The 13,210-nt window shown below is 42.1% G+C and overlaps 1 protein-coding gene across 2 annotated transcripts in view; it reads left to right on the top strand.

Moving 5' to 3' along the window:
• zhx2 (zinc fingers and homeoboxes 2) overlaps positions 1-3,100 on the top strand; it is an 87,058-nt gene extending 83,958 nt beyond the window's left edge. For both annotated transcript variants that reach the window (XM_033019093.1, XM_033019092.1), the window contains exon 3: positions 2,344-3,100. The gene's annotated coding sequence lies outside the window, so the exon portion shown is untranslated. The remainder of the gene's footprint in view (positions 1-2,343) is intronic.
• Positions 3,101-13,210: the final 10,110 nt, after the last annotated feature.

Raw genomic sequence — 13,210 nt, 5'->3', positions numbered from 1 at the left:
GACCCTGCACACCACAGAACTCTCTGACCAAATATAGTGCACATAAGTATCTTGACTGTTGGTGAGGGCTCTGCCTTCAAGTTTAGGTGCTTGTCGAAGATTGAATATCTGTGATTATCAGAAGTAATCAAAATAAAAATCATCTGCTTATATAGAAAAGGCAATAGTTATTTTTGAGTTAATAATTCAATGCTGGGAAATAATTGATTTCATAATTAAGAAGCTGTGCATCAGGTGAGAGTTCCACTCTACCTTCCAACCATATTCCCCATTGAAATACAGGTGGTGTTAGTTTTTGTTCTGCCTCTAAACTTTGAAAAGCGCATTGAACCTCAGTCTGTAACAGCAGGGACCACTGAAATAACGCAGGGCTTCCACAGTACAATGAACTAATCTGATTGTCTCGTTTTTATCATTGAGACCCTCCCTGCAAGTAGTATGTCACTGCATTCACATAATCCCAGTAAAAACATGGCTTGAAGGGCAGCTGTTGCGGCGAATAATCTTCTACATATGGACAGTAGAGAGCACATTGACTAGTTGCATCGCGGCCCGGTTTGACAACTTGAAAATCAGGAACAAAGGAGATTACAAAAAAATGGTGGCTAAAATGGTGGCTGCTTTGTATATTTTGCTGTTTCACTTGCTATATGCTGCTTTATCTGTGTGCACTCGTGTGCTCCATTATTAGCATTCAGTTTCACTTCTCATTTCATATCATGTTTCAGCTGTCGGCCATAGTTCAGTGGGTAGCATTTCCGCAACAGGTCACGAGTTCAATTCCCGCTCCAGAGATTTCAGCACACAATCTAGGCTGACTCATGCACGGAATTAAATAAACGCAGCACAATTAAGATGTCTTTTTTTGAACACTCTTAAACAAAGACCTCGTGTTTTGTCTCAGATTCCAAGCTGCTATTTCAAGGAAGATCAGGAAGATGGTAACATAGAACATAGAAAAATGCAGCACAAGAACAGGGCCTTCGGCTCACAATGTGTGTGCAAAACATGATGCCAAGATAAACTAATCTCATCTGCCTGCACATGATCCATATCCATCCATTCCCTAGCCAATAATAATCCCTCAATCAACATCAGAAAATAAAAGGATGATCTGGGCATTATTACAATGGGATTGACTATTATATTTACTTCAACAGGGAAGCACCGGATGCCTCAAGGAAGCATTGGTGTTTTCCTTTGGTACCAACACTCTCCTTATACTGTTGATGCTGAAAATCAACATACCAACAGTATCACTGTGTCATTATGAATTCTTCCTTATAAAGCTATATATTCAGTAAACAAAACAAATTAGGAATAACGATAGATATTATTAGTGGAAAGTTTACTCATTGTGTTCTTTGTAGAATGTCCTTGTGGGTTGATAATTACCAACAGGAAAATACTCTTTGACCTTCTTCCTCCATGTTGGGTTGTTGCTCCACATCCTCCTTGCAGCCCTCTTCTGCCTCTTGTTATTATATATTTGTATTCCTCTCCTCCCTGTACTATTCTATCTTTCCCTTGAATGCGTCAGTGACCTTTGGGCTACTCTACTGGCTTTGGCAGGGCAGTGTGGAATTCATTCCTGCAAGGCATAAACTATTTTTCACTGAGGCATGGATTTAAAGAAAACGGCAATTATTCTCAAAATAAGAACACAATTCTGGGAATTTTCTGCTGGCTTCTGCGGAGGAAAAGCTGCTAATCGTCTCGGCATTCTGATGTGCAGGAGATTTAAGGCAGAAGGTGACCTGCTAAGTGTTTCTAGTATTTTACATTTTTAATCTTGTTTTCAACATTTGCTTTTTTTAAAATTTTTGAGTACAGCTAGAATGATGTGCAACACTAGTCAGGCCACAAATAGAAACACAAGACTGCAGATGTCAGAGTCATGAGCCAAAAACAAACTGCTAGAGGAACTCGGGGCCAGGCAGTTACTGTAGGGTCTATTTCTCTCCTCAGATGCTGCCTGACCCATGGAGTTCTCCCAACAGTTTGTTTTTTTTGCATTGCACACAAAGATTAACGTTACTTTGAGATCCAAATTCCCTTGACGCAAGGATCTTCGAAAGAATGAAGAAAAATATTGAGCAAAGTATCAAACTACAAGAATGACTAAAACAGAAAATGCTGGAGATATTTAACCAGGAAGCATCCATGAGGAGAGAGACTGCATCAATCTTTCATGATCAGATTGAGGAAAACGTTGGGTTGAAGGGGTGAAAACTCAATCCAAAAACCCCCCCTACACAAGTGATTTACAACAGAGGAGATTTTTTTTGTGAGGATTTGTCTCTTGTTAAAGTGTGTAACATTTCTTTTGTTTTCCCTTTGCAGGAAACCAAATGAGAAAATAACTGGCGCACATTGCGACATGTCTAAAGAAAACTACCATTTCTATTCTCTGCGACGTAAAGAAAGTAAATGAGGCTTTGTCTCGGACTCTGTGTGAAATAGCAAACAGAGACGGAATGAAGGACTGACTTACAGTACGAGTATCTTTCAGAAAGTGAGAGATTCATTTTTATCCACAGTGCCAAAGTTTTACTACTACTGCAATTGAAAGGGTCTTTGTAAATATTATTTTCTGTTTTTGAACAGATTTGTACAATTTAGCAATTTTATTACATTTATAATTGGTGACGAGTTAACTTTGCAGATCAGGGTCTGCCCTTAGCATCCTCCTTGTTTTTTTTTTAGATTTAGTAACCACTATCAGGCTCTCTTGTTGCAGCATCTTTTACAGTCACTACTTCATGACGAGGGAAATAAAGTCTGCACCTCTGGATTAACGAGGACTGAGATACAGAATGACAAAAATCATATTTTATGTCGAGTGACATCTTTCGATCTTCGATGTACAAAAATGGCAGGACGAAAATATTTAACAAGCACATAATTGTTAGCAGCTTTTTATTGTAAGAGGCTACATTTATAATGGAATGCAAACTGCTCTAGCCTGTCTTCACTCAGCTAGAGATGTGCAATATTGACTTATTTATGTCAGTATAAAATCATCATTAAATTTGCAGTAACTTGTTTCCTATCTTTTGCAATATTGCATATTCAGAAAATAAACTGTGTTGTCCCTGTTTGGCATTTATTGTTATCATTTTAGTAGCTACCAAAGTTCAGAGGTTTATTATCATTGGTAATTTTGAGTTGGATTTTGTAGTTGGTCTAATGTGAAGGAAAGAACTGCAAATGCTGTGTTGATTCGAAGGTGGACACAAAATGCTGGAGTAACTCAGCAGATCAGGCAGTATCTCTGGAGAGAAGGAATGGGTGATGTTTTGGGTCAAGACTGAACAAGACTTCAGACTGAAGAAGGGTCATGATACGAAAGGTCACTCATTATTTCTCTCCAGAGATGCTGCCTGACCTTCTGAGTTACTCCAGCATTTGGTGTCTATCGTTGGGCTCATGTGAATTGTGTCTGCTACTGAATGGCATTAAAGGGTGGCACAGTTGCTCAGCAGATAGAGCTGCTTCCTCACAGCTCTAGAACCCGGGTTTGATTGTGACCGCACGGATTTGTTTTGGGTGCTCCTGTTTCTTCCCATATCCCAAAGATGTGTGTATGAAGGTAGACAAATCTCCTGGGCCTGATCAGATATATCTGAGGACATGGTGGGAAACGAGAGAGGAAATTGCGGGAGTCCTGGTTGAAATAGTACCTTCTACATGGTTTTGAGGTTAATCAGCCTCCATTAAATTGCTCTTAATGAGAAGGGAACGGATGAAAAAGTGGGATAACTTAAAACTAGTATGAACGGGTGATTAATGGTGGCATGGAATCAGTGGACTGAAGAGCTGATATCCCAAATGTGTGGATTTCTAGGTTAATTGGCCTCTATAAATTGCTCCTAATGTGTAGGGAGTGGATAACATAGAACTAGTGTGAATGGGTGGTCGGCGTGGATTCTGTGTGCTGAAAGGCCCATTTCCTACTACTAGCTGAACTAAATTTCTGATTTTGTGACCTTGTACAAGAGCTCAATTTGCATCAAATTCAGTCCTGATAATTATCTGGGACCATCTATCTATCGTTGAAAAAAGGTGCACACAAATTTATTTCACACTAGGCGATGAATGTCTCGGGATTTTTAATCTCAGAGAATTGTGGAAGCGCACATTTTGTTTCACGGACAGGAAAAAGAGGGCTATGGGGAACTGGCACAGAAAAGGAGTTGCGGACAGTGTAGATCAGCCGCCATCATACTGAATGGTGGGTCAGGTTGGAGATGCTTACTCCACCTCCTATTTTATGTGTGTACAATGATTCTCTGCACTCATACAATAGCTAAATTCGTATCTCATTTGTTAATTCAAGGTCCATCCTGAATCCCGCCTGCGATTTTTGTAGTTTTTCATTAAATGCAAGCGGCAATATTTGAGAGGGGAAAGATAATACACTTTTCCTTGAACTATGTGACTGTTTCAGGTCAAAAGGAGTGGTTTGGGGATTAATTGCATAAAAAACACATTATGGTTTATGTTAAATTTTGGGCTGATGAAAGTTTAAAAAAATTACACTGGAATAAAGATGACGCTGCTTTTACATTTATTAGGTAGCAGTTAAAACAAAAAATGTCGTATGAATCAATATATCTTTATTATATTAAAGAACTATGCGTGTGAATACACTGTGACTTAATTACTAACTCTACTAATGGTCCCAAATAGTAGTTGTATTTAATATAATCTGTCATTTATTTTTGTTGGAGTAGTGTTTACTATGCTCATTAAATCTGCTTTACAAACAACCATCCCAACTGACTAAATGCAGTTGCCATTAATCTTGATTGATTTTATCATCATGGTGTATTATTGTGAGGGCCATCTGAACTCTTAAACTGCTTCATATAATATATGCGATTTTTCTATAGAAATATATTTCAGTTTTCAGTATTAAATTTATTTACGTTATGTTTTCAACCAGCCCTTACAAGTTTGATAATCGTTTTGTTTATTTATTATTTTAAAGGAAATCATCACTTTTCTTAGAATAGTGGTCTGTTACTGAATTCTAGTCTAATAACACAGCTATGCCACCGTATCCACTGTGATAATATTATAGTTTTCCATTCCCAAAACCACCTGCATTTCAGCACCAATTCAAGTCTTATTCCCTATTAAAAGTTGCATCCAGGAAACTGGTGGTGAATGGTGTACCTGCAGTGTAGTTGAGTGTGGCCTTTTGAGATTTAAACTCAGAGAATGTACATGGTGGGCTAACGTTGTAACTTAGTGCTAGTGTTCCCACGTGCCCACATCCTAGGCAATAAAGGTCCCTTTTTTTGAGGTTGTTTGGAAGGATGCCTTGTATTTTCACAGACAGACATTGAAACCACGCATCATTCCAGTCATTACTTAATTGTCTGTCTACAGTATGTTGGATCATAACTAACCTCTGCAAAATAACTTTTCAGGTGTATAAGGTTGATAGCATTAAATCTTTTGCTGGTTGTGCTGTTTCCAATTGTGAATGTTTGCCATCAACTCTGGTGGATCCTGCATTCTTTGTCCTAACATAAAATCTCAGACAAAAATAGAGATAAGTAGAATTGCTAGTGAATTATAACCAGCCATCTCTCTTTATACTTATAAAACTCTGATTTTGGATGTGTTTGTGTTTGTGTGATGTTCGTGTGCGTTTCACATCTCCTCTAACGGTGAAATTTTTACACATTCGGATAGAGAATTACGCCATGATGTCAAAAATCGCCTTACCTGAAAATTTAATGCATTATTTCTCGAGTTACTTATGAAAATGTTCAAAAATTTCAAATAACTTGGAAAATAAGCAGATGGTCTCGCTGATGACGTCATAATGGCTCTACTCCTCACGGCCTGCTGCGCTATGTCCCACACGCAACGAGTGACATCACCTCCCTCCCCCCTCACCCCTTCCCCACCCCACGGTTCTTCAAAAGATATAGAAAGAACAAGCAAGTGGGCTCTGTACTTCAGCTGCCGAGGGCTTCCGAGGTCAGGAGCACTCACGAGCTTCCCGGCTTGCTTACTTTGATGAATGAGACTTAATGCTGACTTCCACATCTCTAAAGATAAGAGTCCGATTGAACTTCATTGTTTTGGTTTAACTTCGAAAAAGTTGCATTTTTTGTTCTTTAAAGACTTTCACGTCTCACGTAACTACTAATTCTTAAAGATAACATTTAATATCAAAGACAGCGCTTTTTTAATTAAAAAAAATATTTCTAACGTTGCTTTTCGCCGTTTGTTACTTGCCGTTTTTTTCCGGTACTAATTTCTTTACAATTCGTGGTTATTGACCGTGAATTTTGACGAATTTTTGACTCTCCCCCTCCCCGTCCCCCTCTCCCTCCGTCCCCCTCTCCCTCCGTCCCCTCTCCCTCTCTCTGCCCCTCTCTCCCTCTCTCTGCCCCTCTCTCCGCCCCTCTCTCCCTCTCTGCCCCTCTCTGCCTCTCTCTGCCCCTCTCCCTCTCTGCCCCTCTGCCCCTCTCTCCCTCTCTGCCCCTCTCTCCCTCTCTGCCCCTCTCTCCCTCTCTGCCCCTCTCTCCCTCTCTGCCCCTCTCTCCCTCTGCCCCTCTGCCCCTCTCTCCCTCTGCCCCTCTCTCCCTCTCTCCGCCCCTCTCTCCCTCTCACTCTGCCCCCCCCCCTCCCTCTTTAGATGCGCCTGTGAGTTGGGAGCTATGCATGAGTGGATAGGGCGAGGATGGGGTAAAAGGAGCGAATGAATAATATTAATATAATATCAAGGGGGGTGGTTAGTGTGTGTGACCCCCACAGGCCCCCCCCCCTTTGTAATTTGTATCTTCCAAAACGCTTCGCCTCAGCCTTCCCATTTTCACGCATGCTGCTCACATTTCTTCCCTCGACGGGATAAACATCTTCCCGTCGCATTCCAACCTATATTTCCAAAGTTTTAATCGTTTATTTTTTTTAATGAACTGCTTTTCAGTGGGAGACTCTTGTAGTACTTTCCATTGATGATGTCAGTGCCATCTCACAAATGTCCAATCACAATGGATCTAATTTACATATGACATCACACTGGGACAGGAGTGGGAGATTGCAACCTTCACGTGTTTCCACGAATGCGATCAACCTGTTGTGCACAATCAAATAAGATCAAATAGAACAAGTTATCCTCCCCCTCCCTCTCCAGGGAGTGGTGTGTATTGGCACTTATTCGGGGAACAGCTCTCTACCCTCGAGCCCCCGTTGATGGGATGATCTTGATTTCCGTAGCCGGCGGTGTTTTGGCCCTCTGCATCGAGGCGATCAGCTCCTGCATCGGGGGGAGATGTCAGCTCCCCCGCACCGGGCGATCGAACCTCAGCCTCTCCCGAAGATTGCGAGCTTTTGATGGTAAGTCCGCGGTGGGAGCGATCCCAGGCAAGGGATCGGCTCCGATGTTAAGTCCGCGCCCCGCGATAGGGCTCAAAGTCAGTCCGAGGAGGCTTCCAGCTCCATCGCTGGAAGGCCGCAGAGCGCCCGGAGAATGTGATCCGAAAATTAATCGCATCTCCGGCAAGGTAAGAACCTGAAAAAAAGTTTCCCCCCTCCCCCTGCATAAAACAAACCGAAGAACATTAAAACAAACTTATAACACACTAAAAAATAACAAAAAGAATGAAACAACGAACAGACTGCCAACAGGGCAGCCATCACCCCGGCGCCCCTGGTGGTATTCCTTGCTTTAGTCATGCCTTACCGGATTTCAACAAGCATATTTAGCACTTGGGTGCAATTTGCTTATTGAAATGTACCAATCCGTTTACTGATCCACACTGATGCTCCATAAAAATCTCATTGTCCATCTTGATATCCAATTTTGTTAAAAATTCCTTAACTAAATTACTTTTGGCACCTAAAATCTTAAGAGGTTGTGTAATTTTCCCTGAAAATTATGACTGGATGCACATGTTTTATGAAGAAGGGTTTCGGCCCGAAACGTTACCTATTTCCTTCGCTCCATAGATGCTGCTGCACCCGCTGAGTTTTTCCAGCATTTTTGTGTACCTTTTATTTTGTATGTTCTGCTCAATCCGTCAACAAAAGGGAGAAAATAAACTGATTCTATATTAATCCACTCGGATAAATGTTTATCATTTCTATTATTAAGCATTTGCTATAGCACATTTTTTGTCTTTAACAATTCATGAATAAATCTTCAGCTAACAGTAAATTATAAAAATTCTTGTCCTAGTTCTGCTAGCTTCCAACATTCTGGAAGTACATTGGCCTACATTAAATGGTTAAAGATTTGTCACTTCTACTTGGAAAACGCATTTTTTTTCTTGCAAATTGTGTACATCTTTTTTTACTATAATGACCCAAAATGACATTGCCCAAGTGAATAGCAGAGAAGCAAGTTCCATTCAAGGACCCCGCAAGAAATGCAACACCTATCCCTTCACCTCCCCCCTCGACTCCATTCAAGGACCCCGCAAGAAATGCAACACCTGTCCCTTCACCTCCCCCCTCGACTCCATTCAAGGACCCAAGCAGTCGTTTCAGGTGCGACAAAGGTTCACCTGTATCTCCTCCAACCTCATCTACTGCATCCGCTGCTCTAGATGTCAGCTGATTTACATCGGGGAGACTAAGCGTAGGTTGGGCGATCGTTTCGCCAAACACCTCCGCTCAGTCCGCAATAACCTACCTGAACTCCCGGTGGCTCAGCACTTCAACTCCCCCTCCCATTCCCAATCCGACCTCTCTGTCCTGGGTCTCCTCCATTGCCAGAGTGAGCAACAGCGGAAATTGGAGGAACAGCACCTCATATTCCGTCTGGGGACCTTGCATCCGTATGGCATTAACATTGAATTCTCCCAATTTTGCTAGCCCTTGCTGTCTCCTCCCCTTCCTTAACCCTCTAGCTGTCTCCTCCCACCTCCCATCCGCCCGCCCTCGGGCTCCTCCTCCTCCTCCCCTTTTCCTTCTTTCTCCCCACCCCCCATCAGTCTGAAGAAGGGTTTCGGCCCGAAACGTCGCCTATTTCCTTCGCTCCATAGATGCTGCTGCACCCGCTGAGTTTCCCCAGCAATTTTGTGTACCAGCAGAGAAGCAATGTTTTATAGATAGACACAAAATGCTGGAGTAACTCAGTGGGACAGACAGCATCTCTGGAGAAAAGGAATAGGTGACGTTTCAGGTCGATGCTGCCTGTCCCGCTGAGTTACTCCAGCATTTTGTGTTAATCTTCGGTCTAGAACTCTAGATGCTAATCCAATAAATTAGCCCTCATAGCACTGTACCCAGAGAGATTCTATGGAATGATTAATTGGAAAACTCGGTTTCCCTCTGATTAAGCAATTTCTCAAAGTTTGTACCTTTTTGTAAATTTGCAGATGAAATCCTCTAATTACTGAATGCTTTTTGACTTTAAAGGAAATTGTAACTGCCTGATCTTTGCTCAAATTTGGGTGTCCATCCTAAACTAATACTGATGCATGACAATACATGACTTTTATGTACTCTGGAATAAATTGACATTGTTAAATTGTTTATTGTAGCCAAGGGAGCCAAGGGGGGGATTGTAAACCAAATTACCAAAAGCCTTATTATGATGAATTCATGAAATCTTAATTGACAGGAAAGGAAATCATTTCGGAATTAATTACTAATGCTTTTCTTTTTGCAAAAAATATGTAAATCTTGTGACATCCGCTACATTTATTTTACCATTCCTTTACACACTGTTAGAATTCAGCAAATGAGAAGATAAATTGCAGCAAAGATAATTTGAGATGATTTGCCATTAATGTCTGTAATACCTCGTTTCTGCTAAATGTTCCAAGAGCTGTGTTGTATTGTAATTAAATTAAAATATTGCTTTGATGCTCATAGGTACACTAGTTGAGACTCGGACGTGTGACACTTGAGTTCCACAAAACCCGAGAATGTTCTGTTTTTACCTGAGGGGAAAGATCATGGACATACCCTTGTAATGGTTGGTTTTTACGTGGCTGCATAGACCTGTGCCAAATGGCACAGCAGCCTTGGGTAATTCACGCTTGTATGCATGCTATTTTCCATTACCACGGTGGGACGGCAGCTCTGGTTCGGTCCTGACCACGGGCTGTCTGTGTGGAGTTTGCATGCGACACCTGTGTTCCTGTTTCCTCTGGACACGCCAAACGTGCAGGTTGGTAGGTTGCTGTGTATTACTCGTCGTATAAATAGCTGGTGGGGTAATTGATCGGTGTGAGAATATACATTGAAGGAATGGCACTGATGGGAATAATCTGACGCGCAACAGTCGCGCGAAAATCGTCTATCTGTGCGACAGTGGCGCTCCAAGTGCTCCTGTGGGCTCTGCTTCTTTTGGGCGCCATTTGCGATGTTGTTTGTAATTAGTCCGATCTCCATGGCAAGGATTTTCCCAGTGAAAATCTAAGATACTATGGTGAAAATTTTTCAAAACTACACGCGCTTTATACGTGGTTGGTCACGTGATGCGACGCTCAAATGGCGTACCGAGGGTGTACGGGTGGCGCATGGTTACGGACGTTGATGCAAAGTAAATTAGCATTGGCAATGTTCGTGCGTCACTGTGCGTAACCATGCGTCACCACGTGCTACACGTACGCCGTCAGTACATCAGTGTACACCATCAGTACATCAGCGTGCGCAAGGGACACATCACGCAGGTTGCCTGCGAGGATTTTGAGCACTGCAAAAAACTGGGGCGCAGCGCGTTACAGTGCATCACTACATACGCCTCACCACGCGCCATGCGCGCATCACGACTCGCCAACCAATATTTAGGATGACGCCCAAGTGGGACAGGCCCTTAAGTGTGGGGTGTGGTTTAACCGGCTCTCAAATTTCCTTGGAGTGTGCAGGGTGGGATGGTTACATCTGATAACTGGCTCACAGAGGGCAAGGTTGTCACTGCGGGTAAAAATGGGCAGACAGCAGAGTGTATGAACAGTGAGCCACTTATGGAGATGGGCTGAAAAAACTGGTTTAAAGATATCGACAAATACATGATATTCAGTACCTTTGAATGTTTACTAATCTGTGCAAATCTGGATTTAAAATTAAATGTTATTTTTATATAAATTTATTTTCTTTGTATATGGATTTCTGTTCTTTGTACTTAACTTTTTTTATTTTCTAAACCCAACAGTGACTGATACTGGAAATCATTTTTAATGTATAGGCTTTAGATAGATACCGTGCCAGGGCAAATTGGTGACCAGGTCCGTCCCACTTTTGGCCAAGGAGTGTCCCTGCTGTGTTGTTGCTACTTCTGCTTCCTATGTAGTGGAGCATCCAGCAAGGTGTCTGGTCACCATAATCCCTCCACAACTTGTTGTTTGGCAAACTGTACGTGTGGCTTGATGCAATCCTTGTAGCCAAATTTGGAGTACTTTGCCTTCCTTCAGTTGTCGACTATACCTGCTAACCCAGGCCATTTGCCTCCACTGCCTGCTGGTCACAATATGTCATTGGCATGTTTCTCAGGCTATTTCACTCACATTCTTCTGTGTAGGTAATGGTGCAGTCAGTTGACTTTTTCTGAAGTTCGAGGAGTAAACAAGGCAGTTCACTAAAGCAGAAAGGAGATGAAGGAGACAAAACAGTTCTACAAACTTGGTATTTTGCAGTCATTTGTCCATGAGGCCTTTTGGAGGCAACTGCTGCCATATGTTGAGGTCATCAGTAACACTGTGCCTTTTCATACCTCTAGTTTCCCTCTCCTTTGACTGTCTGAAGAAGGATCTTGACCTGAAATGTCACCTATTCCTTTTCTTCAGAGATGCTGCCTGACTCGCCTAGTTACTCCTGCATTTTGTATCTATATTCGGTGTAAACTAGCATCTGCAGTTCCTTCCTACACAGTGCTACACAAGTAAGATATGGACAATCTTGTTTAACTGTCTACCATTTACTTCAGTCAATGGGACTGACAGGGTTGCTAGAAGATTTGTACCACTTTGATTCTCATTATATTCGTGCAGAAGCCAAAAGGTGATTGGGTGAGTAAGGCTCTCTTTTAGGGCAACAAGCTTTGGATTGTCACCATTAAGTAGACCCCTCACTCTGCTCTGAGCCTTAATTCAGTAACGGGTTACACATCCACTCATGATTCACATTGCTGAGGTGAACCATCTCATGTTGCAATGTGCGGCAACCTGCTGCATTCGAACCGAGACCAGAATGACCAGTGTAGAGGCAGACTGATCCTGATTAACCCCATGGGCCATAGAAAGGCGTGAATAAGCCCAGTGATCACATCGGTTTCCACGTGCTCCTGTTTCCTTCCATATCCCAAAGATGTTCTTGTTAATAGGTTAATTGGCCACTGTAGTTTTCCCGAAGTGTGTAGGTTAGTGGGAGTCTGACAAGTTGACTGGAATATGGGGAGATTAAAATAGGATTCGTGTAAATGGGTGATAAATGATGGCAGGGACTTGGTGGGACAAAGGGCCTGTTTATCTGCTGCATGACTCTATGAATTAGCAGCCATTGAAGCAAGAAGTTGAATGTTGCCACAGGAATAGCATGTGGGATTGATCAGTTTGTGTTGACAGTCCAACTTTGCAACAATACAATACAATACAATACAATTCAATTCAATTTATTGTCATTTGGACCCCTTGAGGTCCAAACGAAATGTCGTTTCTGCAGCCATACATTACAAACAAATAGACCCAAGACACAACATAATTTACATAAACATCCATCACATTGCTGTGATGGAAGGCCAAAAAAACTTATCTCTCCACTGCACTCTCCCCCCCGATGTCAGAGTCAAAGTCAAAGCCCCCGGCTGGCGATGGCGAATTGTCCAGATAACAGAGCAGACTTGTACTTCTTACTGAAATTGGCAAAGTGAATGTACAAGGGCACTTGGGTTTTTTGTGTCTGTAACTGAACAAGGATAATTACCATGCTGGTTGTTGCAGGGAGTGCATTATCTCCAATGGGGCATTGCACAGCTAGCCAAGTGACTTGCCAACAAAGAAAAGGAGTAAAATGCCATGTTCATTTCTGCAGTCATTCTATCTCATCAGTACTTGTTAATGTTGCAGTCTTGAAATCTTTGAAATCCTATAATAAGTTTTTATCTTTCCAATTGGAAGGGAAAGGTCCAGAAAAGTTTTCTTGTCAACGCCTGGTTGTCAACTTGGGCTTGGTTTTGTCTGCTCCAGGTGCCCTTTCATTTGTAATTACTCCAGAGTTGATGGATCTTCACACCCAA

This window comes from Amblyraja radiata, chromosome 4, assembly GCF_010909765.2.
Source record: "Amblyraja radiata isolate CabotCenter1 chromosome 4, sAmbRad1.1.pri, whole genome shotgun sequence".
NCBI lineage: Eukaryota > Metazoa > Chordata > Chondrichthyes > Rajiformes > Rajidae > Amblyraja > Amblyraja radiata.
This window is presented reverse-complemented; position numbering and strand designations above follow the sequence as displayed.